The 27,978-nt window shown below is 48.0% G+C and overlaps 1 protein-coding gene across 1 annotated transcript in view; it reads right to left on the bottom strand.

The window, feature by feature from the left end:
- LOC142245471 (uncharacterized) overlaps nucleotides 1–25,474 on the bottom strand; it is a 189,534-nt gene extending 164,060 nt beyond the window's left edge. Inside the window, exon 1 of the mRNA XM_075318197.1 lies at nucleotides 25,387–25,474. The gene's annotated coding sequence lies outside the window, so the exon portion shown is untranslated. The remainder of the gene's footprint in view (nucleotides 1–25,386) is intronic.
- Nucleotides 25,475–27,978: the final 2,504 nt, after the last annotated feature.

The following is a 27,978-nucleotide window of genomic DNA, read 5'->3' as shown; positions in this document are numbered from 1 at the left end:
TGATTTGCATCAAGCACATTCAAAAATACGCCATTCTTATCCGTCCCCAGGATGACACCGGGGTAGGTAGCAAAATCTTTGCTGATCCCAGCTCTGTTCATCTTGGCTTCTTTTAAAAACACATCAAGCAAGGGTTACTCCAAGCGGAGTCTCCCTTTTTTTCCAAAAATTGGGCCACACAGACACCCACCCCATCAGTGGCAGCACTTGGGCCCTAGTTGCAAACAGGATGTTTTGATTTGCATCAAGCACATTCAAAAATACGCCATTCTTATCCGTCCCCAGGATGACACCGGGGTAGGTAGCAAAGTATTTCCTGATCCCAGCTCTGTTCATCTTGGCTTCTTTTAAAAACACATCAAGCAAGGGTTACTCCAAGCGGAGTCTCCCTTTTTTCCAAAAATTGGGCCACACAGACACCCACCCCATCAGTGGCAGCACTTGGGCCCTAGTTGCAAACAGGATGTTTTGATTTGCATCAAGCACATTCAAAAATACGCCATTCTTATCCGTCCCCAGGATGACACCGGGGTAGGTAGCAAAATCTTTGCTGATCCCAGCTCTGTTCATCTTGGCTTCTTTTAAAAACACATCAAGCAAGGGTTACTCCAAGCGGAGTCTCCCTTTTTTTTCCAAAAATTGGGCCACACAGACACCCACCCCATCAGTGGCAGCACTTGGGCCCTAGTTGCAAACAGGATGTTTTGATTTGCATCAAGCACATTCAAAAATACGCCATTCTTATCCGTCCCCAGGATGACACCGGGGTAGGTAGCAAAGTATTTCCTGATCCCAGCTCTGTTCATCTTGGCTTCTTTTAAAAACACATCAAGCAAGGGTTACTCCAAGCGGAGTCTCCCTTTTTTCCAAAAATTGGGCCACACAGACACCCACCCCATCAGTGGCAGCACTTGGGCCCTAGTTGCAAACAGGATGTTTTGATTTGCATCAAGCACATTCAAAAATACGCCATTCTTATCCGTCCCCAGGATGACACCGGGGTAGGTAGCAAAGTCTTTGCTGATCCCAGCTCTGTTCATCTTGGCTTCTTTTAAAAACACATCAAGCAAGGGTTACTCCAAGCGGAGTCTCCCTTTTTTTCCAAAAATTGGGCCACACAGACACCCACCCCATCAGTGGCAGCACTTGGGCCCTAGTTGCAAACAGGATGTTTTGATTTGCATCAAGCACATTCAAAAATACGCCATTCTTATCCGTCCCCAGGATGACACCGGGGTAGGTAGCAAAGTATTTGCTGATCCCAGCTCTGTTCATCTTGGCTTCTTTTAAAAACACATCAAGCAAGGGTTACTCCAAGCGGAGTCTCCCTTTTTTTCCAAAAATTGGGCCACACAGACACCCACCCCATCAGTGGCAGCACTTGGGCCCTAGTTGCAAACAGGATGTTTTGATTTGCATCAAGCACATTCAAAAATACGCCATTCTTATCCGTCCCCAGGATGACACCGGGGTAGGTAGCAAAGTCTTTGCTGATCCCAGCTCTGTTCATCTTGGCTTCTTTTAAAAACACATCAAGCAAGGGTTACTCCAAGCGGAGTCTCCCTTTTTTCCAAAAATTGGGCCACACAGACACCCACCCCATCAGTGGCAGCACTTGGGCCCTAGTTGCAAACAGGATGTTTTGATTTGCATCAAGCACATTCAAAAATACGCCATTCTTATCCGTCCCCAGGATGACACCGGGGTAGGTAGCAAAGTCTTTGCTGATCCCAGCTCTGTTCATCTTGGCTTCTTTTAAAAACACATCAAGCAAGGGTTACTCCAAGCGGAGTCTCCCTTTTTTTCCAAAAATTGGGCCACACAGACACCCACCCCATCAGTGGCAGCACTTGGGCCCTAGTTGCAAACAGGATGTTTTGATTTGCATCAAGCACATTCAAAAATACGCCATTCTTATCCGTCCCCAGGATGACACCGGGGTAGGTAGCAAAGTCTTTCCTGATCCCAGCTCTGTTCATCTTGGCTTCTTTTAAAAACACATCAAGCAAGGGTTACTCCAAGCGGAGTCTCCCTTTTTTCCAAAAATTGGGCCACACAGACACCCACCCCATCAGTGGCAGCACTTGGGCCCTAGTTGCAAACAGGATGTTTTGATTTGCATCAAGCACATTCAAAAATACGCCATTCTTATCCGTCCCCAGGATGACACCGGGGTAGGTAGCAAAGTCTTTGCTGATCCCAGCTCTGTTCATCTTGGCTTCTTTTAAAAACACATCAAGCAAGGGTTACTCCAAGCGGAGTCTCCCTTTTTTTCCAAAAATTGGGCCACACAGACACCCACCCCATCAGTGGCAGCACTTGGGCCCTAGTTGCAAACAGGATGTTTTGATTTGCATCAAGCACATTCAAAAATACGCCATTCTTATCCGTCCCCAGGATGACACCGGGGTAGGTAGCAAAGTCTTTGCTGATCCCAGCTCTGTTCATCTTGGCTTCTTTTAAAAACACATCAAGCAAGGGTTACTCCAAGCGGAGTCTCCCTTTTTTCCAAAAATTGGGCCACACAGACACCCACCCCATCAGTGGCAGCACTTGGGCCCTAGTTGCAAACAGGATGTTTTGATTTGCATCAAGCACATTCAAAAATACGCCATTCTTATCCGTCCCCAGGATGACACCGGGGTAGGTAGCAAAGTATTTCCTGATCCCAGCTCTGTTCATCTTGGCTTCTTTTAAAAACACATCAAGCAAGGGTTACTCCAAGCGGAGTCTCCCTTTTTTCCAAAAATTGGGCCACACAGACACCCACTCCATCAGTGGCAGCACTTGGGCCCTAGTTGCAAACAGGATGTTTTGATTTGCATCAAGCACATTCAAAAATACGCCATTCTTATCCGTCCCCAGGATGACACCGGGGTAGGTAGCAAAGTCTTTGCTGATCCCAGCTCTGTTCATCTTGGCTTCTTTTAAAAACACATCAAGCAAGGGTTACTCCAAGCGGAGTCTCCCTTTTTTTCCAAAAATTGGGCCACACAGACACCCACCCCATCAGTGGCAGCACTTGGGCCCTAGTTGCAAACAGGATGTTTTGATTTGCATCAAGCACATTCAAAAATACGCCATTCTTATCCGTCCCCAGGATGACACCGGGGTAGGTAGCAAAGTCTTTCCTGATCCCAGCTCTGTTCATCTTGGCTTCTTTTAAAAACACATCAAGCAAGGGTTACTCCAAGCGGAGTCTCCCTTTTTTTCCAAAAATTGGGCCACACAGACACCCACCCCATCAGTGGCAGCACTTGGGCCCTAGTTGCAAACAGGATGTTTTGATTTGCATCAAGCACATTCAAAAATACGCCATTCTTATCCGTCCCCAGGATGACACCGGGGTAGGTAGCAAAGTCTTTGCTGATCCCAGCTCTGTTCATCTTGGCTTCTTTTAAAAACACATCAAGCAAGGGTTACTCCAAGCGGAGTCTCCCTTTTTTTCCAAAAATTGGGCCACACAGACACCCACCCCATCAGTGGCAGCACTTGGGCCCTAGTTGCAAACAGGATGTTTTGATTTGCATCAAGCACATTCAAAAATACGCCATTCTTATCCGTCCCCAGGATGACACCGGGGTAGGTAGCAAAGTCTTTCCTGATCCCAGCTCTGTTCATCTTGGCTTCTTTTAAAAACACATCAAGCAAGGGTTACTCCAAGCGGAGTCTCCCTTTTTTTCCAAAAATTGGGCCACACAGACACCCACCCCATCAGTGGCAGCACTTGGGCCCTAGTTGTACACTTCACAGCTACATTTGCATCAATCACATTCAAAAATACCCCATAATTAACCGTCCCCAGGATGACACCGGGGTAGGTAGCAAAGTCTTTGCTGATCCCAGCTCTGTTCATCTTGGCTTCTTTTAAAAACACATCAAGCAAGGGTTACTCCAAGCGGAGTCTCCCTTTTTTTCCAAAAATTGGGCCACACAGACACCCACCCCATCAGTGGCAGCACTTGGGCCCTAGTTGCAAACAGGATGTTTTGATTTGCATCAAGCACATTCAAAAATACGCCATTCTTATCCGTCCCCAGGATGACACCGGGGTAGGTAGCAAAGTCTTTCCTGATCCCAGCTCTGTTCATCTTGGCTTCTTTTAAAAACACATCAAGCAAGGGTTACTCCAAGCGGAGTCTCCCTTTTTTTCCAAAAATTGGGCCACACAGACACCCACCCCATCAGTGGCAGCACTTGGGCCCTAGTTGCAAACAGGATGTTTTGATTTGCATCAAGCACATTCAAAAATACGCCATTCTTATCCGTCCCCAGGATGACACCGGGGTAGGTAGCAAAGTCTTTGCTGATCCCAGCTCTGTTCATCTTGGCTTCTTTTAAAAACACATCAAGCAAGGGTTACTCCAAGCGGAGTCTCCCTTTTTTCCAAAAATTGGGCCACACAGACACCCACCCCATCAGTGGCAGCACTTGGGCCCTAGTTGCAAACAGGATGTTTTGATTTGCATCAAGCACATTCCAAATCCACAAGCATTTACTCTCCCCAGGATGACACAGGGGTAGTAAATTCCTTCTGGATCCATGACTTGTTCATTTTGATGAACGTCAGTCTGTCCACATTGTCACTGGACAGACGCGTGCGCTTATCTGTCAGCACACACCCAGCAGCACTGAATACACGTTCAGAGACAACGCTGGCAGCTGGACACGACAAAATCTCCAAGGCGTAACTGGAGAGCTCTGGCCATTTTTCTATGTTTGAAGCCCAAAAGGAGCAAGGCTCCAGTTGCACAGTCATGGCATCGATGTTCATTTGGAGATACTCCTGTATCATCCTCTCCAGCCGTTGAGTATGTGTCAGACTTGTTGTCTCTGGTGGCCTTGCAAAAGAGGGTCTAAAAAAATTATGAAAAGATTCCATAAAATTGCTGTTACCGGCACCAGATACGGTCCTACTGGTACGGGTAGACTGGTGAAGATGATGAGACCGTCCCATGTTTGTCAAGTTACAACTGGGAGATTCCCTCCCTGCACCTGCACGGTTGTTTGGTGGAAAAGCCGAGCTAAGATCGAGTAACAGCTTCTGCTGATACTCCTGCATACGTGCGTCCCTTTCTATGGCTGGAATTATGTCACAAAATTTGGACTTGTACCGGGGATCTAATAGTGTGGCAATCCAGTAGTCATCATCACTTCTAATTTTGACAATACGACTGTCATGTTGGAGGTAGTGCAACAAAAAGGCACTCATGTGTCTTGCGCAGCCATGCGGACCAAGTCCACGCTGTGTTTGTGGCATAGAGGTGCTACCCGTTCTTTCTTCCTCTGACATCTCCCCCCAACCTCTTTCAACTGAAATTTGACCAAGGTCTCCCTCATCCGCTGAGTCTTCCATGTCCATGGACAGTTCGTCCTCCATTTCTTCATGTTCTCCTGCACCTTGCTCAACATTTCGCCTGCTACTATGCGCCCTTGTCGATCCCTGTTCCCCATGGTCCCATGCCTGCTGCGTTGGTGATGATGAACGTCTGGACCTTGGTGATGTTGTTGTCCCTTGCACATATGAATCCTCCTGTAGTTCCTCCCCTTCATGTTGTCCCACCCCCTGACTCCGAATAGTGTTTAGCGTGTGCTCCAGCATGTAAATGACTGGAATCGTCATGCTGATAATGGCATTGTCAGAGCTAAACATATTCGTCGCCATGTCGAAACTGTGCAGAAGGGTGCATAGGTCCTTGATCTGAGACCACTCCATCAGGGTGATCTGCCCCACCTCTGCATCTCGTTGGCCCAGGCTATACGTCATGACGTATTGCACCAGGGCTCTGCGGTGCTGCCACAGTCGCTGTAACATGTGGAGAGTTGAATTCCAGCGTGTCGCCACATCGCATTTCAGGCGATGAACCGGCAGGCCGAAAGACTTCTGTAGCGATGCAAGTCGCTCAGCTGCGGCGCTTGAACGCCGGAAGTGAGCAGACAGTTTTCGTGCCCTGTTCAGAAGGCCATCTAGGCCGGGATAGTGTGTTAAAAATTGCTGCACGACAAGGTTCAACACGTGAGCCATACAAGGTACGTGTGTCACCTTGCCCAGGCGAAGGGCCGCACCCAGGTTTGCAGCATTGTCGCACACGGCCTTACCAGGCTGCAGGTTGAGTGGAGACAACCATTTATTAAACTCGGACCGCAGAGCTGACCACAACTCCTCAGCTGTGTGACTCTTATTACCAAGACATGTCAAGCTAAAGACCGCCTGATGCCGTTGCGCTCGGCTGCCAGCATAGTAATGAGGCGTGCGTGATTCCTTCTGCGCAGTGAGAACGCTGGTGGCCTGACCAGGCAGGCTTGGGGCGGAGGTGGAGGACCCAGATGAGGTGGAGGATGCAGAAGCTGTGGCGGAACTTGGACAGACAGAGGATTGACACACAAGTCGTGGGGACGGCAAGACTTGTGCAGCAGACCCTTCACCATCTATCACCATAGTTACCCAGTGCCCAGTCAGCGACATGTAACGTCCCTGTCCATGCTTACTGGTCCAAGTATCGGTGGTGAAATGCACCCGTTCACACACAGAGTTTCTCAAGGAAGCGGTGATGTTGTGTGCGACATGCTGGTGTAGCGCGGGCACACCTTTCTTAGAGAAGTAGTGGCGACTAGGCATCTGGTACTGGGGCACAGCGACAGACATAAGGTCTCTAAAATCCTGTGTGTCCACTAGGCGGAAAGGCAGCATTTCGGTAGCCAACAGCTTACAGAGGGATAGAGTCAACCTCTTAGCTTTGTCATGGGTCGGAGGAAGTGGCCTTTTATTTGACCACATCTGAGGGACAGAGATCTGGCTGCTGTGTGTAGACGGTGTTGAGTAGGGTGTCCCTGGAAAAATGCAGGTTTGTGAGGAAAGTGCAGGCGGAGACATGATGTTGCCTTCATCCAACGTTGGTGCTATCGATGTCTGAGAGAGCTGTACACACTCACTTGTTTCCCCTTCCAAACCAACTGACGACCTTACAAGCAAACTGCCTGTTGCGGTTACAGTGGTGGAAGTTTTGCGTGGAAAAACAGGTGTGACAGCTGTCCCCACAGTCCTAGAAGATGAAGAGCGCGCGGATGCACTGGAAGGGGCGGGCGGTGGATGGTTCGCTCCGCTAGCCGGCATTGCAGCACGGTGAGCTTCCCACCGGGACTTATGATATTTATTCATGTGACGATTCATGGAAGAAGTTGTCAAACTGCTGAGGTTTTGACCTCTACTAACAGAATCATGACAAATGTTACATATCACATGAGTTGGGCGATCTTTTTCGATGTGAAAAAAGGCCCAGGCTAGGCAAGGCTTAGAGGCCATGCGACCTGTTGATCCACCCCGAATAATGCTCATAGGCAGAGTGGTGGCTGAGGATGCAGTTGTAGACGTGCTACCAGTGCTCCGACTCTGTCCAGGAAGGCGCAAGGTAACTTCGTCGTCGGTTGCATCCTCCTCCACCGCCTCTGTTGACCTCCTCGAGTGCCTGACTGGGGGTTGACAGTAGGTGGGATCTAGAACGTCATCATCAATTGTTGTGTTCGCACTCCCCTCCCCCTCAGACCGAGCCTCTTCTTGCCCTGACCGAATATTTAAGTTGTCATCCCAATCGGGTATCTGCGTCTCATCTTCATCAGTATGTTCCTCATTGTCTATAACCACAGGTGTTACAGTTTGTGACAAAGGGTCAACATTATGCTCAGAAACTTGGTCCTCACGGCCTGAATCTGAGTCACAAAGGTTCTGGGCATCACTGCAGACCATTTCCTGTTCTGTACTCACTGTAGCTTGGGAGCAGACCTCTGATTCCCAGGCTATAGTGTGACTGAACAGCTCTGCAGACTCAGCCATCTCAGTTCCACCATACTGTGCAGGGCTGATGGAGACTTCAGAGCTGGGAGAAATCAAGTGTGATTGGGATGACAACTCAGAGGAATGGTGTTTTTTGGATGCGGTACTTGAAGTGGCTGAGAGGGCACTTGTTGGACCACTTGAGATCCATTCAAGCATTTTCCTTTTTTGCCCATCATCTACCTTTGTTCCTCTTGTTCGTGTCCGTAAAAAAGGGAGCACATCGGATTGTCCACAATAAGTAGTAGACATCTTACTTTTGCTAGTAGATGGTCTATCTTCAGCAGATGATAATGGAGCTTTGGCACCTTCCCCACTGACAAAACCTTTTTTGCCTTTTCCACCACGCCTCTTCCCCTTTCCACCAGCATCTGTCATTTTGCCACTCATGTTGATTGCGACAAGATTGTGGACTGAAAATGTGGTAGTAAAAATTGAGAGGTGGTGAAGATTGCAGTGGTGGTCTAGCTTTATTAACAGCAGAATAATAAAGAATAAATATCCCTGACAATGTAACTTAGTTATAATTCGTTGGAGTGTGCAACGCAGGCAGACGTGCTGCAAATGTCTTGGCACTAGTGGGACTATAGCAAAGTCCAATAGCCACGTATAGGATGCCACTAGGTTCACTGAGTGTGTGCTAGTATAATGGCTTAGTTATAATTAGTTGGAGTGTGCAACGCAGGCAGATGCGCTCTGCAAATGTCTTGGCACTAGTAGGACTATAGCAAAGTCCAATAGCCACGTATAGGATGCCACTAGGTACACTGAGTGTGTGCTAGTATAATGGCTTAGTTATAATTAGTTGGAGTGTGCAACGCAGGCAGACGTGCTGCAAATGTCTTGGCACTAGTGGGACTATAGCAAAGTCCAATAGCCACGTATAGGATGCCACTAGGTACACTGAGTGTGTGCTAGTATAATGGCTTAGTTATAATTAGTTGGAGTGTGCAACGCAGGCAGACGTGCTGCAAATGTCTTGGCACTAGTGGGACTATAGCAAAGTCCAATAGCCACGTATAGGATGCCACTAGGTACACTGAGTGTGTGCTAGTATAATGGCTTAGTTATAATTAGTTGGAGTGTGCAACGCAGGCAGACGTGCTGCAAATGTCTTGGCACTAGTGGGACTATAGCAAAGTCCAATAGCCACGTATAGGATGCCACTAGGTACACTGAGTGTGTGCTAGTATAATGGCTTAGTTATAATTAGTTGGAGTGTGCAACGCAGGCAGACGTGCTGCAAATGTCTTGGCACTAGTGGGACTATAGCAAAGTCCAATAGCCACGTATAGGATGCCACTAGGTACACTGAGTGTGTGCTAGTATAATGGCTTAGTTATAATTAGTTGGAGTGTGCAACGCAGGCAGACGTGCTGCAAATGTCTTGGCACTAGTGGGACTATAGCAAAGTCCAATAGCCACGTATAGGATGCCACTAGGTACACTGAGTGTGTGCTAGTATAATGGCTTAGTTATAATTAGTTGGAGTGTGCAACGCAGGCAGACGTGCTGCAAATGTCTTGGCACTAGTGGGACTATAGCAAAGTCCAATAGCCACGTATAGGATGCCACTAGGTACACTGAGTGTGTGCTAGTATAATGGCTTAGTTATAATTAGTTGGAGTGTGCAACGCAGGCAGACGTGCTGCAAATGTCTTGGCACTAGTGGGACTATAGCAAAGTCCAATAGCCACGTATAGGATGCCACTAGGTACACTGAGTGTGTGCTAGTATAATGGCTTAGTTATAATTAGTTGGAGTGTGCAACGCAGGCAGACGTGCTGCAAATGTCTTGGCACTAGTGGGACTACAGCAAAGTCCAATAGCCACGTATAGGATGCCACTAGGTACACTGAGTGTGTGCTAGTATAATGGCTTAGTTATAATTAGTTGGAGTGTGCAACGCAGGCAGACGTGCTGCAAATGTCTTGGCACTAGTGGGACTATAGCAAAGTCCAATAGCCACGTATAGGATGCCACTAGGTACACTGAGTGTGTGCTAGTATAATGGCTTAGTTATAATTAGTTGGAGTGTGCAACGCAGGCAGACGTGCTGCAAATGTCTTGGCACTAGTGGGACTATAGCAAAGTCCAATAGCCACGTATAGGATGCCACTAGGTACACTGAGTGTGTGCTAGTATAATGGCTTAGTTATAATTAGTTGGAGTGTGCAACGCAGGCAGACGTGCTGCAAATGTCTTGGCACTAGTGGGACTATAGCAAAGTCCAATAGCCACGTATAGGATGCCACTAGGTACACTGAGTGTGTGCTAGTATAATGGCTTAGTTATAATTAGTTGGAGTGTGCAACGCAGGCAGACGTGCTGCAAATGTCTTGGCACTAGTGGGACTATAGCAAAGTCCAATAGCCACGTATAGGATGCCACTAGGTACACTGAGTGTGTGCTAGTATAATGGCTTAGTTATAATTAGTTGGAGTGTGCAACGCAGGCAGACGTGCTGCAAATGTCTTGGCACTAGTGGGACTATAGCAAAGTCCAATAGCCACGTATAGGATGCCACTAGGTACACTGAGTGTGTGCTAGTATAATGGCTTAGTTATAATTAGTTGGAGTGTGCAACGCAGGCAGACGTGCTGCAAATGTCTTGGCACTAGTGGGACTATAGCAAAGTCCAATAGCCACGTATAGGATGCCACTAGGTACACTGAGTGTGTGCTAGTATAATGGCTTAGTTATAATTAGTTGGAGTGTGCAACGCAGGCAGACGTGCTGCAAATGTCTTGGCACTAGTCGGACTATAGCAAAGTCCAATAGCCACGTATAGGATGCCACTAGGTACACTGAGTGTGTGCTAGTATAATGGCTTAGTTATAATTAGTTGGAGTGTGCAACGCAGGCAGACGTGCTGCAAATGTCTTGGCACTAGTGGGACTATAGCAAAGTCCAATATCCACGTATAGGATGCCACTAGGTTCACTGAGTGTGTGCTAGTATAATGGCTTAGTTATAATTAGTTGGAGTGTGCAACGCAGGCAGATGCGCTCTGCAAATGTCTTGGCACTAGTAGGACTATAGCAAAGTCCAATAGCCACGTATAGGATGCCACTAAAAAACACTTAGTGTGTGCAAGTATAATGGCTTAGTTATAATTAGTTGGAGTGTGCAACGCAGGCAGATGCGCTCTGCAAATGTCTTGGCACTAGTGGGACTATAGCAAAGTCCAATAGCCACGTATAGGATGCCACTAGGTACACTGAGTGTTTGCTAGTAAAATTGCTTAGTTTAAAAAAGTTGTAGTGTGCAATGCAGGCAGACGTGCTCTGCAAATGTCTTTGCACTAGTGGGACTATAGCAAAGTCCAATAGCCACGTATAGGATGCCACTAGGTACACTGAGTGTGTGCTAGTATAATGGCTTAGTTATAATTAGTTGGAGTGTGCAACGCAGGCAGACGTGCTGCAAATGTCTTGGCACTAGTGGGACTATAGCAAAGTCCAATAGCCACGTATAGGATGCCACTAGGTACACTGAGTGTGTGCTAGTATAATGGCTTAGTTATAATTAGTTGGAGTGTGCAACGCAGGCAGACGTGCTGCAAATGTCTTGGCACTAGTGGGACTATAGCAAAGTCCAATAGCCACGTATAGGATGCCACTAGGTACACTGAGTGTGTGCTAGTATAATGGCTTAGTTATAATTAGTTGGAGTGTGCAACGCAGGCAGACGTGCTGCAAATGTCTTGGCACTAGTGGGACTATAGCAAAGTCCAATAGCCACGTATAGGATGCCACTAGGTACACTGAGTGTGTGCTAGTATAATGGCTTAGTTATAATTAGTTGGAGTGTGCAACGCAGGCAGACGTGCTGCAAATGTCTTGGCACTAGTGGGACTATAGCAAAGTCCAATAGCCACGTATAGGATGCCACTAGGTACACTGAGTGTGTGCTAGTATAATGGCTTAGTTATAATTAGTTGGAGTGTGCAACGCAGGCAGACGTGCTGCAAATGTCTTGGCACTAGTGGGACTATAGCAAAGTCCAATAGCCACGTATAGGATGCCACTAGGTACACTGAGTGTGTGCTAGTATAATGGCTTAGTTATAATTAGTTGGAGTGTGCAACGCAGGCAGACGTGCTGCAAATGTCTTGGCACTAGTGGGACTATAGCAAAGTCCAATAGCCACGTATAGGATGCCACTAGGTACACTGAGTGTGTGCTAGTATAATGGCTTAGTTATAATTAGTTGGAGTGTGCAACGCAGGCAGACGTGCTGCAAATGTCTTGGCACTAGTGGGACTATAGCAAAGTCCAATAGCCACGTATAGGATGCCACTAGGTACACTGAGTGTGTGCTAGTATAATGGCTTAGTTATAATTAGTTGGAGTGTGCAACGCAGGCAGACGTGCTGCAAATGTCTTGGCACTAGTGGGACTATAGCAAAGTCCAATAGCCACGTATAGGATGCCACTAGGTACACTGAGTGTGTGCTAGTATAATGGCTTAGTTATAATTAGTTGGAGTGTGCAACGCAGGCAGACGTGCTGCAAATGTCTTGGCACTAGTGGGACTATAGCAAAGTCCAATAGCCACGTATAGGATGCCACTAGGTACACTGAGTGTGTGCTAGTATAATGGCTTAGTTATAATTAGTTGGAGTGTGCAACGCAGGCAGACGTGCTGCAAATGTCTTGGCACTAGTGGGACTATAGCAAAGTCCAATAGCCACGTATAGGATGCCACTAGGTACACTGAGTGTGTGCTAGTATAATGGCTTAGTTATAATTAGTTGGAGTGTGCAACGCAGGCAGACGTGCTGCAAATGTCTTGGCACTAGTGGGACTATAGCAAAGTCCAATAGCCACGTATAGGATGCCACTAGGTACACTGAGTGTGTGCTAGTATAATGGCTTAGTTATAATTAGTTGGAGTGTGCAACGCAGGCAGACGTGCTGCAAATGTCTTGGCACTAGTGGGACTATAGCAAAGTCCAATAGCCACGTATAGGATGCCACTAGGTACACTGAGTGTGTGCTAGTATAATGGCTTAGTTATAATTAGTTGGAGTGTGCAACGCAGGCAGACGTGCTGCAAATGTCTTGGCACTAGTGGGACTATAGCAAAGTCCAATAGCCACGTATAGGATGCCACTAGGTACACTGAGTGTGTGCTAGTATAATGGCTTAGTTATAATTAGTTGGAGTGTGCAACGCAGGCAGACGTGCTGCAAATGTCTTGGCACTAGTGGGACTATAGCAAAGTCCAATAGCCACGTATAGGATGCCACTAGGTACACTGAGTGTGTGCTAGTATAATGGCTTAGTTATAATTAGTTGGAGTGTGCAACGCAGGCAGACGTGCTGCAAATGTCTTGGCACTAGTGGGACTATAGCAAAGTCCAATAGCCACGTATAGGATGCCACTAGGTACACTGAGTGTGTGCTAGTATAATGGCTTAGTTATAATTAGTTGGAGTGTGCAACGCAGGCAGACGTGCTGCAAATGTCTTGGCACTAGTGGGACTATAGCAAAGTCCAATAGCCACGTATAGGATGCCACTAGGTACACTGAGTGTGTGCTAGTATAATGGCTTAGTTATAATTAGTTGGAGTGTGCAACGCAGGCAGACGTGCTGCAAATGTCTTGGCACTAGTGGGACTATAGCAAAGTCCAATATCCACGTATAGGATGCCACTAGGTTCACTGAGTGTGTGCTAGTATAATGGCTTAGTTATAATTAGTTGGAGTGTGCAACGCAGGCAGATGCGCTCTGCAAATGTCTTGGCACTAGTAGGACTATAGCAAAGTCCAATAGCCACGTATAGGATGCCACTAAAAAACACTTAGTGTGTGCAAGTATAATGGCTTAGTTATAATTAGTTGGAGTGTGCAACGCAGGCAGATGCGCTCTGCAAATGTCTTGGCACTAGTGGGACTATAGCAAAGTCCAATAGCCACGTATAGGATGCCACTAGGTACACTGAGTGTTTGCTAGTAAAATTGCTTAGTTTAAAAAACTTGGAGTGTGCAACGCAGGCAGATGCGCTCTGCTAATGTCTTTGCACTAGTGGGACTATAGCAAAGTCCAATAGCCACGTATAGGATGCCACTAGGTACACTGAGTGTTTGCTAGTATAATGGCTTAGTTATAATTCGTTGGAGTGTGCAACGCAGGCAGATGCGCTCTGCAAATGTCTTGGCACTAGTGGGACTATAGCAAAGTCCAATAGCCACGTATAGGATGCCACTAGGTACACTGAATGTTTGCTAGTATAATGGCTTACTTAGAATGAGTTGGAGTGTGCAGAGGACAAGAGGGTACAGTGGCAGGATTGTGGTGCTCTGGGTAGAGGAATGGAAGCCTGCCTTTCTATTCCCTCCTAATGGTGAAATGCAGGGAGGAAATCCCTGACCTGGGCTACACAGACGCTGTTGCTGTTTGCAGGACCTGTCACCTATGGCTCTCTGACCCTGCCGCTTTGAGCCCTTAAAAGGACTGCTAGAAAGTGCTCTCCCTAAGCTGTCTAACGCTGTGTATGCAGCGCATACAGCTGTATCGGCTATAGGACTCAGGAGGACGGAGCTGCGACAGTGATGTCTGACACCAAAGACGCAGAAGGCAGATAATGGCGTTCGTGAAGAAAATGTCCGGTTTTATAATGCAGGGACATGTGACATGCAGATCCTATCACACATGCCGTTGCTTCTCTGGCTCAAAGTCCACTTAGGTGTGTGTGTGTCTGTGATTGGCTGACATGCTGGCCCGCCCCACAAGACGCGCGCGCTTAGGGAAGGAAGACAAGAAAAAAAAAAAAAAAAATGGCGATCGCCATTATAGAAACAGCAGTGATCTGAAGGCGCTGTTCACGCACACTATACACTGAAATGTGATAATAGTTTGATTCACAGAGTGACTTACACTATTACAGCAGAAACCAAGCTAGGATTTAGCTGTTTTTTGGCTGCTAGAACCGTTCTCGAACGTTTCTAGAACTATCGAGCTTTTGCAAAAAGCTCGAGTTCTAGTTCGATCTAGAACATGCCCCAAAATCACTCGAGCCGCGAACTGGAGAACCACGAACCACGAACCGCGCTCAACTCTAGTCAGGAGCGTTGGTAAGAATACAAAAGATTAAGGCCCTGTGCGCACACTGCGTTTTTACCTGCAGTTTTGCTGCGGAAATTTATTAAGAAATCTTTCTGCAGACATTTCCCAGCAAAAGGGGAAAACAAATAGCTGTGCGCACACTGCGTTTTTTTCTCAAGAAATTTTTTTCTGTGGAATTTCTTGAGAAAATTTCTTGAGAAAATGTGCATGCCACTTATTTTCCGCAGGTACCTGTGGTATTTCACTCCATTCACTGTAATGTAATTGCGAAATACCGCGGGTATACCGCAGGTAGCAAATGTTGTGCGGTATAGCCGCGGTATACCTGCGGTAATGTTCATCACTGCCTGCGGTTTGCAGGGGAGTGATGTCATTATGAGCGGAAGAGGAAGCGGAGCAGAGAGTAAACACACACACATCACAGACACAGACATAGAACACACACACACACACACACAGGCATATAGAATACACATACAAATCAAACAGACATATATAAAAAAAAAAAAAAGCGTGGGCTCCGCTGTATTTTTACCGTCCAGCCGAGGTAAACACACAGCGGCGGCCCGGTATTTTCAGGCTGGGTAGGGCGAGAGCCATGGTTAATGCCCCCCTCCCTCCCGCAGCCGAGAATATCAGCCCGCAGCTGCCCCGGGACTGTCGCATCCATTATATGACAGTCCCGGAGTGTCCCTGGCTCTTCCTGATTGCCGTGATGCGGTGGCAATCAGGGTAATATAAGGAGTTAAATGGCAGCGGATCGCTGCCATTTAAGTCCAGGCTTAATCATGGCAGAGTCTATGAGACGGCGTAATCCACAGGTCCCACGACGCTTGCATCCAGCCGCGACTGACACTGTACTGAATGCAGCCTCGCAACGAGCCTGCAGAGGTAACCACAGGTCATTTCTCACAGCCGGTAATGTGAACACACTACCGCCCGGGAGAACTGCAGCGTGTCGATTGTTGATTGATCTGTCCTCTATCTATCTATCTATCTATCTATTCTTCTATTGTCTATCTATTCTTCTATATGTCTATCTATCTATCATCCATTCTTCTATCTATCTATTCTTCTATATGTCTATCTATCATCCATTCTTCTATCTATCTATTCTTCTATATGTCTATCTATCTATCATCCATTCTTCTATCTATCTATTCTTCTATCTATCCGTCTGTCTGTCTGTCTGTCTGTTATATATCTCAGAAGGAAATGCCTTTTTTTCTTTTTCTCAATGTGCTTTATTGCATTGAATGCATTAAAACACAAGTACCAACCCGCGGCAAAACCGCGGTAATACTGCGGCAAAACTGTGGCAATACCGCGGGTGCGTTATTACCACGGTTTTTGCCGCGGGTGCGGTATTCTGCCACAGGGTGCGGATTTTTCTTAAGAAAAATCCATTTTCTAGTGCGCAAATAGCCTAAGGGCCAAAGTTCCAAGACATAAGTTTTGCCAATGATCCTCCCACCTAAACAAAAAATGTGACACCACAGATAACACAGTGATACCACTCCAAGTACAGATAATGTAGTAGATGTTGTAAAAAGTTCACATTTATTAAACAATTCATAACACTGTACATCTAAATAACAGAACTTATAGATAAGAGGACATATAGATAACTGCTGACATAAGAGAAGTGTGGAAAGTTCTAGAGGATTACATCATGCGTACAGCAGGACGTCTAAAAATGGACATTGACAGGTGCAGTTCAACACATAAATATCCTTCACAAGAGATGGGGGGACCTGACTCGGAGGGGGATCGACCCTGCAGAAGGACACATGTTGGAACTGCAGTGTAAAGACTGAGGCCGGACCCATCCAAGATGAAGCATGGATAATGAAGAAACTACTTTACTAATTTAGTAGAGAAATGGACTATTATAACCTTAAAGCGAAGGTGTCGTTTTTTTTATTTTTGTATTAATAATAGTGATTATGAAATTAAGTATTTTTAATACAAAATTAAATTCACTGTTGTTTATTTAGTTCTTATTTAATTCTAGTGTTACTGAAGCACTGGGGGCATCCATCTTGGATTTGGCATTTGTAATGACAGTTACTCCCCTCCTTTATGGCAGCCCCCTGTGCATAGAGGACAGTGGTCGGTTTCTGACCCCATTTAGTAACATTAGAGAAGGCGTCTGCTGTGAAATGGACGCACCCCCTGGGCTGTCCAGATCACAGCAGAGGGAGGAGATCAGCACCATCTTTGTGGAGCACACAGCACGTGCACTTTCCCTCTGTCACCCGCCGGGATGGATGGAGTTAGTATCGGCTGCTCCCCAGTCTGCCGTCCCCCCCACACTCTGCTGCAACCCCCTCTTCCCTCGCACTTTGCCACAACCCCCCGCGCACTCTGCTGCAGACCCCCATCCCCCGCACTCTGCCACGGACCCCCCTCCCCCACACTCTTCCACGGACCCCCCTCCCCCGCACTCTGCCAAGGACCCCCCTCTCCCGCACTCTGCCGCGGCCCCCCCTCCCCCACACTCTGCCGCGGCCCCCCCCGTTCCATACTCTGCCGCGGAACCCCCTCCTTGGACTCTGCCGCGGACCCCCCTCCCCCACACTCTTCCACGGACCCCCCTCCCCTGCACTCTGCCGCGGAACACCCCCCCCACCGGACTCTGCTGCAACTCTCCCGTCCAGCACTCTGCCGCGGACCCCTTCCCCCGCACTTTATTTTTTTTATTATTTTCTCAATTAAAAACAAATAATTTTATTTAAACACAACATTAAAACATTAATACTTTATATTTTTTCAGTTATTATTTCTTAATTTTTTTTACGACATCTTCCCTTTAAGACAAACCATCACGTAATCTACAATACTATTTTTTCCTTTTCTGTAACTGATCTACATACAATGAACTCTTCTATTTTTTACTCTATATAAAATACATTTATTTTTACATTTTTGAAGTCTATCTTTTCTTGCACCTCATCACGTACTTGAAAAAAATAAATAAGGGACATTTATTTTTTACAGATGTCACTCGCAGTCCTGTGTAACAACAAATAAAACAGTAATAACTGTGAGTGAAGATAACGTAGTAGATGTCACCTACAGTCCTATGTCACACAACAGACAACACAGTGATGTTATTTGCTGTCTCCATTCTGTCTATAGGGAGAGGCAGCATCCATAGCGCACGAATTCTGCAGTCACCAAAGTTTCAGAACGGAGCTTATCAGCTGCGCTCTGAAGCGGACATGCAGTGAATTTAATGCTGCGGTGCAGAGCGCACACATGTGGGCACATAGCCTAATGGGCCTTACTATCCTCCAAATAGTATAATGGCTCCCACACAGCCCTCCGCACAGTATGACAGACCCCACTCATACTGTGTAATTGCTTTCACACAGTATAATGGCCCTCATATAACTCTAAAGTATAAAGGCTCCCTCATAGCCCTCCAAATATTATAATGGTCCCACAAAGCCTTCTATAAAGTATAATGGGCCTCACATAGTAATGGGCCTCAAATAGTCCTCCATATAGTATAATGGGCCTCATATAATAATGGGCCTCAAATAGTCCTCCATATAGTATAATGGGCCTCACATAGTCCTCCATATAGTATAATGGGCCTCACATAGTCCTTCATATAGTATAATGGGCCTCACATAGTCCTTCATATAGTATAATGGGCCTCCCCTAGTCCTCCATACAGAACGAATCCCACATAGTCCTCCATATCGTCTAATGCACCCCATAGTCCTCCATGTACTATAATACACTCCCCATATTCCTCCACATAGCGTTATGCACCCCCACTTGTTTTCAACGGAGAACCTCTATAAGCGCATATTTGCTACAGTGCAATAATCATAGGACAGGAAGGGATTAAGCTTTCAAGTATTTAATCTCTATTGGAAATAATCTTCCCCATATTGTTATCAGAGAGAAAAAGTGACCTCACAACACAATCCACTATACCAAGACCAATAATACCAAATACAACGGGGAAATACCGCAACACTGTGACCAGACCACATATTACCACCACAGAGTGATCGAATACAACCACATACAAGGGAGAAATACCGCCACACTTTGACCAAGCATATTACCACCACATAGTGACCGAATACAACCAAATATAAGGGAGAAATACTGCAACACTATGACCAGACCACATAATGACCAAATAATACCATATAGAACAGAGAAAAACTGCCACACCAAGACCAGAAAACATATTACCACCACATAGTGACCTAATACAACCCCATATAATGGAGAAATACTGTAACTTCATGACCAGACCACATAATGAACGAATAATACCACAAACAAGTGAGAAATACTGCAACACTGTGATCAGACCACATAGTGACAAAATAATACCGCATACAAGAGAGAAATACCACCATACTATGACCAGACCACATATTACGACGACATAGTGACCAAATACAACTACATACAAGGGTAAAATGCATACACCCCATGACCAGACCACATAGTGACTGAATAATACTACAATAATGATCATGAATAAAAACCACAGTACTAGTAACACAATTATTACCATCAGTGCCATTATACACAGGAGCTCTGTATATAGTGTCAGTGTACAGGTAATAAAGTGATCACTGGTGACATTATACACAGGAATTCTGTATATTGTGTACAGGTAATATAGTGATCACCATTTAAATTATACACAAGAGCTCTGTATATAAAGTACAGTGTGTGTGTGTGTGTGTGTGTGTGTGTGTGTGTGTGTGTGTGTGTGTGTGTGTCCTGTCTCTCTCTTCCCTTCTGTCTCTCTTCCCTCCTGTCTCTCTCTTTCCTTCTGTCTTTCTTCCCTCATGTCTCTCTCTCTTCCCTCCTGTCTCTCTCTTCCCTCCTGTCTCTCTCTTCCCTCCTGTATCTCTCTCTTCCTCCTGTCTCTCTCTTCCCTCATGTCTCTCTCTCTCTTCCCTCTAGTCTCTCTCTTCCCTCCTGTCTCTCTCTCTCTTCCCTCCTGTCTCTCTCTCTCTTCCTTCCAGTCTCTCTTCCCTCCAGTCTCTCTTCCCTCCAGTCTCTCTCTCGTCCCTCTAGTCTCTCTTTTCCCTCCTGTCTCTCTCTCGTCCCTCTAGTCTCTCTTCCCTCCTGTCTCTCTCTTCCCTCCTGTCTCTCTCTCTCTTCGCTCCAGTCTCTCTCTTCCCTCCAGTCTCTCTCTTCCCTTCAGTCTCTCTTCCCTCCAGTCTCTCTTCCCTCCAGTCTCTCTCTCTCTCTTCCCTCCTGTCTCTCTTCCCTCCAGTATCTCTCTCTCTATCTTCCCTCCTGTCTCTCTCTTACCTCCTGTCTCTCTCTCTTCCCTCCAGTCTGTCTCTTCCCTCCAGTCTCTCTCTTCCCTCCTGTCTCTCTTCCCTCCTGTCTCTCTTCCCTCCTGTCTCTCTCTTCCCTCCTGTCTCTCTTCCCTCCTGTCTCTCTCTTCCCTCCTGTCTCTCTTCCCTCCTGTCTCTCTTCCCTCCTGTCTCTCTCTTCCCTCCTGTCTCTCTCTTCCCTCCTGTCTCTCTCTTCCCTCCTGTCTCTCTTCCCTCCAGTCTCTCTCTTCCCTCCAGTCTCTCTCTTCCCTCCTGTCTCTCTTCCCTCCTGTCTCTCTTCCCTCCTGTCTCTCTCTTCCCTCTAGTCTCTCTCTCTTTCTCTCTTCCCTCCAGTCTCTCTCTCTCTTCCTCCTGCCTCTCTCTTCCCTCCTGTCTCTCTATCTTCCCTCCTGTCTCTCTCTTCCCTCCTGTCTCTCTCTTCCCTCCTGTCTCTCTCTTCCCTCCAGTCTCTCTCTTCCCTCCTGTCTCTCTTCCCTCCTGTCTCTCTCTTCCCTCCTGTCTCTCTCTCTCTTCCCTCCTGTCTCTCTCTTCCCTCCTGTCTCTCTCTTCCCTCCTGTCTCTCTCTTACCTCCTGTCTCTCTCTTCCCTCCTGTCTCTCTCTTCCCTCCTGTCTCTCTCTTGCCTCCTGTCTCTCTCTTGCCTCCTGTCTCTCTCTCTCTTCCCTCCTGTCTCTCTTCTTTCCAGTCTCTCTTTTCCCTCCTGTCTCTCTCTTCCCTCATGTCTCTCTCTCTTCCCTCCTGTCTCTCTCTTCCCTCCTGTCTCTCTCTTCCCTCCTGTCTCTCTCTTCCCTCCTGTCTCTCTCTCTTCCCTCCTGTCTCTCTCTTGCCTCCTGTCTCTCTCTCTCTTCCCTCCTGTCTCTCTTCTTTCCAGTCTCTCTTTTCCCTCCTGTCTCTCTCTTCCCTCATGTCTCTCTCTCTTCCCTCCTGTCTCTCTCTTCCCTCCTGTCTCTCTCTTCCCTCCTGTCTCTCTCTTCCCTCCAGTCTCTCTCTTCCCTCCAGTCTCTCTCTCTCTTCCCTCCAGTCTCTCTCTTCCCTCCAGTCTCTCTCTCTCTCTTCCCTCCTGTCTCTCTTCTTTCCAGTCTCTCTTTTCCCTCCTGTCTCTCTCTTCCTTCCTGTCTCTCTCTTCCCTCCTGTCTCTCTCTTGCCTCCTGTCTCTCTCTTGCCTCCTGTCTTTCTCTTGCCTCCTGTCTCTCTCTTGCCTCCTGTCTCTCTCTTCCCTCCTGTCTCTCTCTTCCCTCCTGTCTCTCTCTTCCCTCCTGTCTCTCTCTCTTCCCTCCTGTCTCTCTCTTCCCTCCTGTCTCTCTCTCTTGCCTCTTGTCTCTCTCTCTTTCCTCCTGTCTCTCTCTCTTCCCTCCTGTCTCTCTCTTCCCTCCTGTCTCTCTCTTCCCTCCAGTCTCTCTCTTCCCTCCTGTATCTCTCTCTTCCTCCTGGAGCTCTGTATATAGTGTCAGTGTACAGGTAATAAAGTGATCACTGGTGACATTATACACAGGAATTCTGTATATTGTGTACAGGTAATATAGTGATCACCATTTACATTATACACAAGAGCTCTGTATATAAAGTACAGTGTGTGTGTGTGTGTGTGTGTGTGTGTGTGTGTGTGTGTGTGTGTGTGTGTGTGTGTGTCCTGTCACTCTCTTCCCTCCTGTCTCTCTTCCCTCCAGTCTCTCTCTTCCCTCCTGTCTCTCTCTTCCCTCCTGTCTCTCTCTCTTCCCTCCTGTCTCTCTTCCCTTCTGTCTCTCTCTCTCTCTTCCCTCCAGTCTCTCTCTTCCCTCCTGTCTCTCTCTTCCCTCCTGTCTCTCTCTTCCCTCCTGTCTCTCTCTCTTCCCTCCTGTCTCTCTCTTCCCTCCTGTCTCTCTCTCTTCCCTCCTGTCTCTCTCTTCCCTCCTGTCTCTCTCTTCCCTCCTGTCTCTCTCTTCCCTCCTGTCTCTCTCTCTTCCCTCCTGTCTCTCTCTTCCCTCCTGTCTCTCTCTTCCCTCCTGTCTCTCTCTCTTCCCTCCTGTCTCTCTTCCCTCCTGTCTCTCTCTCTTCCCTCCTGTCTCTCTCTTCCCTCCTGTCTCTCTCTTCCCTCCTGTCTCTCTCTTACCTCCTGTCTCTCTCTCTTCCCTCCTGTCTCTCTCTTCCCTCCTGTCTCTCTCTTCCCTCCTGTCTCTCTCTCTTCCCTCCTGTCTCTCTCTTCCCTCCTGTCTCTCTCTTCCCTCCTGTCTCTCTCTTCCCTCCTGTCTCTCTCTCTTCCCTCCTGTCTCTCTCTTCCCTCCTGTCTCTCTCTTCCCTCCTGTCTCTCTCTCTTCCCTCCTGTCTCTCTCTTCCCTCCTGTCTCTCTTCCCTCCTGTCTCTCTCTATTACCTCCTGTCTCCCTCTCTTCCCTCCTGTCTCTCTCTCTTCCCTCCTGTCTCTCTCTCTTCCCTCCTGTCTCTCTCTTCCCTCCTGTCTCTCTCTCTTCCCTCCTGTCTCTCTCTTCCCTCCAGTCTCTCTCTTCCCTCCTGTCTCTCTTCCCTCCTGTCTCTCTCTTCCCTCCTGTCTCTCTCTCTCTTCCCTCCTGTCTCTCTCTTCCCTCCTGTCTCTCTCTTCCCTCCTGTCTCTCTCTTACCTCCTGTCTCTCTCTTCCCTCCTGTCTCTCTCTTCCCTCCTGTCTCTCTCTTGCCTCCTGTCTCTCTCTTGCCTCCTGTCTCTCTCTCTCTTCCCTCCTGTCTCTCTTCTTTCCAGTCTCTCTTTTCCCTCCTGTCTCTCTCTTCCCTCATGTCTCTCTCTCTTCCCTCCTGTCTCTCTCTTCCCTCCTGTCTCTCTCTTCCCTCCTGTCTCTCTCTTCCCTCCTGTCTCTCTCTCTTCCCTCCTGTCTCTCTCTTGCCTCCTGTCTCTCTCTCTCTTCCCTCCTGTCTCTCTTCTTTCCAGTCTCTCTTTTCCCTCCTGTCTCTCTCTTCCCTCATGTCTCTCTCTCTTCCCTCCTGTCTCTCTCTTCCCTCCTGTCTCTCTCTTCCCTCCTGTCTCTCTCTTCCCTCCAGTCTCTCTCTTCCCTCCAGTCTCTCTCTCTCTTCCCTCCAGTCTCTCTCTTCCCTCCAGTCTCTCTCTCTCTCTTCCCTCCTGTCTCTCTTCTTTCCAGTCTCTCTTTTCCCTCCTGTCTCTCTCTTCCTTCCTGTCTCTCTCTTCCCTCCTGTCTCTCTCTTGCCTCCTGTCTCTCTCTTGCCTCCTGTCTTTCTCTTGCCTCCTGTCTCTCTCTTGCCTCCTGTCTCTCTCTTCCCTCCTGTCTCTCTCTTCCCTCCTGTCTCTCTCTTCCCTCCTGTCTCTCTCTCTTCCCTCCTGTCTCTCTCTTCCCTCCTGTCTCTCTCTCTTGCCTCTTGTCTCTCTCTCTTTCCTCCTGTCTCTCTCTCTTCCCTCCTGTCTCTCTCTTCCCTCCTGTCTCTCTCTTCCCTCCAGTCTCTCTCTTCCCTCCTGTATCTCTCTCTTCCTCCTGGAGCTCTGTATATAGTGTCAGTGTACAGGTAATAAAGTGATCACTGGTGACATTATACACAGGAATTCTGTATATTGTGTACAGGTAATATAGTGATCACCATTTACATTATACACAAGAGCTCTGTATATAAAGTACAGTGTGTGTGTGTGTGTGTGTGTGTGTGTGTGTGTGTGTGTGTGTGTGTGTGTGTGTGTCCTGTCACTCTCTTCCCTCCTGTCTCTCTTCCCTCCAGTCTCTCTCTTCCCTCCTGTCTCTCTCTTCCCTCCTGTCTCTCTCTCTTCCCTCCTGTCTCTCTTCCCTTCTGTCTCTCTCTCTCTCTTCCCTCCAGTCTCTCTCTTCCCTCCTGTCTCTCTCTCTTCCCTCCTGTCTCTCTCTTCCCTCCTGTCTCTCTCTCTTCCCTCCTGTCTCTCTCTTCCCTCCTGTCTCTCTCTCTTCCCTCCTGTCTCTCTCTTCCCTCCTGTCTCTCTCTTCCCTCCTGTCTCTCTCTCTTCCCTCCTGTCTCTCTCTTCCCTCCTGTCTCTCTCTTCCCTCCTGTCTCTCTCTCTTCCCTCCTGTCTCTCTTCCCTCCTGTCTCTCTCTCTTCCCTCCTGTCTCTCTCTTCCCTCCTGTCTCTCTCTTCCCTCCTGTCTCTCTCTTACCTCCTGTCTCTCTCTCTTCCCTCCTGTCTCTCTCTTCCCTCCTGTCTCTCTCTTCCCTCCTGTCTCTCTCTCTTCCCTCCTGTCTCTCTCTTCCCTCCTGTCTCTCTCTTCCCTCCTGTCTCTCTCTTCCCTCCTGTCTCTCTCTCTTCCCTCCTGTCTCTCTCTTCCCTCCTGTCTCTCTCTTCCCTCCTGTCTCTCTCTCTTCCCTCCTGTCTCTCTCTTCCCTCCTGTCTCTCTTCCCTCCTGTCTCTCTCTATTACCTCCTGTCTCCCTCTCTTCCCTCCTGTCTCTCTCTCTTCCCTCCTGTCTCTCTCTCTTCCCTCCTGTCTCTCTCTTCCCTCCTGTCTCTCTCTCTTCCCTCCTGTCTCTCTCTTCCCTCCTGTCTCTCTCTTCCCTCCTGTCTCTCTCTTACCTCCAGTCTCTCTCTTCTCTCCTGTCTCTCTCTTCCCTCCAGTCTCTCTCTTCCCTCCTGTCTCTCTCTTCCCTCCTGTCTCTCTCTCTTCCCTCCTGTCTCTCTCTTCCCTCCTGTCTCTCTCTCTTCCCTCCTGTCTCTCTCTTCCCTCCTGTCTCTCTCTCTTCCCTCCTGTCTCTCTCTTCCCTCCTGTCTCTCTCTCTTCCCTCCTGTCTCTCTCTTCCCTCCTGTCTCTCTCTCTTCCCTCCTGTCTCTCTCTTCCCTCCTGTCTCTCTCTTCCCTCCAGTCTCTCTCTCTTCCCTCCTGTCTCTCTCTTCCCTCCTGTCTCTCTTCCCTCCTGTCTCTCTCTCTTCCCTCCTGTCTCTCTCTTGCCTCCTGTCTCTCTCTCTTGCCTCCTGTCTCTCTCTTCCCTCCTGTCTCTCTCTTCCCTCCTGTCTCTCTCTCCCCTCCTGTCTCTCTTCCCTCGTGTCTCTCTCTTCCCTCCTGTCTCTCTCTTCCCTCCTGTCTCTCTCTCCCCTCCTGTCTCTCTCTTCCCTCCTGTCTCTCTCTTCCCTCCTGTCTCTCTCTTCCCTCCTGTCTCTCTCTCTTCCCTCCTGTCTCTTTCTTCCCTCCTGTCTCTCTCTTACCTCCTGACTCTCTCTTACCTCCTGTCTCTGATGTCAGCTCTCTCTTCTGTCTGCTGTCTCTTCTTACCGTCTTTCCTGTTCTCTCTCCTTTTCCTGCTGTCTCTTTCTCCTCTTCTGACATGTGGCTGTACAGTATGTGCAGCTGTTGGAGGAGGGTGAGGGGCTGCTCTGCTGACTGCAGCTGTCCTGAGTCTTCATTTAGCTCTCTCCCTGTGGTGTCAGAACAAGCACAAATGGAGTAAAATGATACATAATAGTAATGCAAATTCATAAATTACAATGAGGTCGCATATAATCACAGAAAAAAAACAACTAAAACTACCCCAGAGTACTGAAAATTAATACTAATCATATACCGCAGGTGGAATAGTTTTCTAATGCAATTTTATTTGTACAAAGAACACAAAGTGCAAAGGAGTATGTTAAAAACACTAAAAAGCAGAGCAGTGTGGTCAAACCCAGTGGTTTCAAGTGATACCCAGGTTAATAAGGACACGTATGCTCAGGTATATAGAACTGTTAGGCTATGTGCGCACGTCGCGTAAAAACATGCAGTTACGCTGCGCTTTGTAGCGCAGCGTAACTGCATGCGTCCTGCATCCCCTGCACAGTCTATGGAGACTGTGCAGGGGCCGTGCGCACGTGGCGTTTAAGAGCGCAGCGCTTCGGCTACTGCCGAAGCGCTGCGCAAAAAGAAGTGACATGTCACTTCTTTCCTGCGCTTTGCCGGCAGCTCCTGCTCTGTCTATGGCAGGAGCTGCAGGCAGAGCGCATGGAATCGGCGCTCACTACGGACATTTCTGCAGCGATCTAAAGCGCACATGTGCTCTTCAGATCGCTGCAGAAATTTCTGCAGGGCTTGTACGCAACGTGCGCACATAGCCTTAGACTATGTGCGCACATTGCGTATTTACATGTAGTTAGGCTGCGATCTGCACCGCAGCGTAACTGCATGCATCCTGCGTCCCCTGCATAATCTATGAAGATTATGCAGGAGACGTGCGCACGTGGCGTATTAGAGCGCAGCGCTTCGGCTGCTGTCCGAAGTGCGCGTTCTAAGAAGTGACATGTCACTTCTTTCGTGCGATCTGCCTGCAGGTCCCGCTCTGTCTATGGGAGCAGGCATGAAATCGGCTTTTTTTTTTCATTACGGACTGTTTCTGCAGCGATTTGAAGCGCACGTGTGCTGTTCAGATCGCTGCAGAAATTTCTGCAGGGACAGAACGCTACGTGCGCACATAGCCTTATAGTCTAACCATATAAATCTAGGAATATGTCATCAGTTATAACATCATATGGAATACAGACACTCCCGATATAACTTATTTGAAAGTCAAACGTCCCCCACCATGTAGCCATAAAGAACCATATATTGGTATATACAGTAAAGTGCCTTGTGCAAGTAAATACAACAAAATAATTACATGGACAGAAAACTCATGACTAGTCCGGGATTCCGGGTGTTTGATTCGGATACGGCACTCGAGAAATTAAAAAAAATAAAGAAACAATAAACAAGATAAGAATGAAACTCGCGCTTCATACTTACCGCGGCTCCGACGCCGCTGTACACTGCTCCTTTGGCCTTCCTGCGCCGCTCATCATTGTTCATACATATGCACGGCTTTCCCCGTCCACCAGCCGTCTTGGCGTCTGTGATTGGTTGCAGTCAGACGTGCCCCCAGCCTGTGTGACAGCTTCTGACTGCAACCAATGACAGGCGCTGTCTGCAGGTCAGAATCATGAAACAGGAGGCTCAGGATGAGCAGAGGAGTAAACATGGAGCTCATCCTGAACCTCCTGTTGCATGAAGCAGGAGCCTAAGGATGAGCAGAGGAGAACACATCATCACGGGCGCAGCTCATCCTGAGCCTCCTGCTGCATGAAGAAGGAGGCCCAGGATGAGTAGAGGAGGACACATCATCATGGGTGCAGAGATCTGCTCATTACTCTCACTCCCATTTAAGGGTCTTACCCCCAGACCCCAGCTTCTATTATAAACAACTCCATGCCGATGTGGACTTAGAAAAAGAATGTTTATTCTAAGGCTAGGTTCACATTTCCGTTGTTTTGCATCAGTCACATGCGTTGCTTGACGCTTTTGACTGATGCGTTGTACAACGGATGACAAGAATAGAATTCATTAGAATGATAAAGTGGATTCCGTTGTAAAACGAGAGACAGAAAACGATCAGCTGATCGTTCAAAATAGCCGACCGCCGGGAGATCAGCTGATCGTTCACAATAGCCGACCGCCGGGAGATCAGCTGATCGCTCACAATAGCCGACCACCGGGAGATCAGCTGATCGCTCACAATAGCCGACCGCCGGGAGATCAGCTGATCGCTCACAATAGCCGACCGCCGGGAGATCAGCTGATCGTTCACAATAGCCGACCACCGGGAGATCAGCTGATCGTTCACAATAGCCGACCGCCGGGAGATCAGCTGATCGTTCACAATAGCCAACCGCCGGGAGATCAGCTGATCGTTCACAATAGCCGACCACCGGGAGATCAGCTGATCGTTCACAATAGCCGACCGCCGGGAGATCAGCTGATCGTTCACAATAGCCAACCGCCGGGAGATCAGCTGATCGTTCACAATAGCC

Source organism: Anomaloglossus baeobatrachus, chromosome 7, assembly GCF_048569485.1.
Source record: "Anomaloglossus baeobatrachus isolate aAnoBae1 chromosome 7, aAnoBae1.hap1, whole genome shotgun sequence".
Classification (NCBI taxonomy): Eukaryota; Metazoa; Chordata; class Amphibia; order Anura; family Aromobatidae; genus Anomaloglossus; species Anomaloglossus baeobatrachus.
Note: the sequence above shows the minus strand (reverse complement) of the source record. Positions and strands in the feature narration are given on the sequence as shown.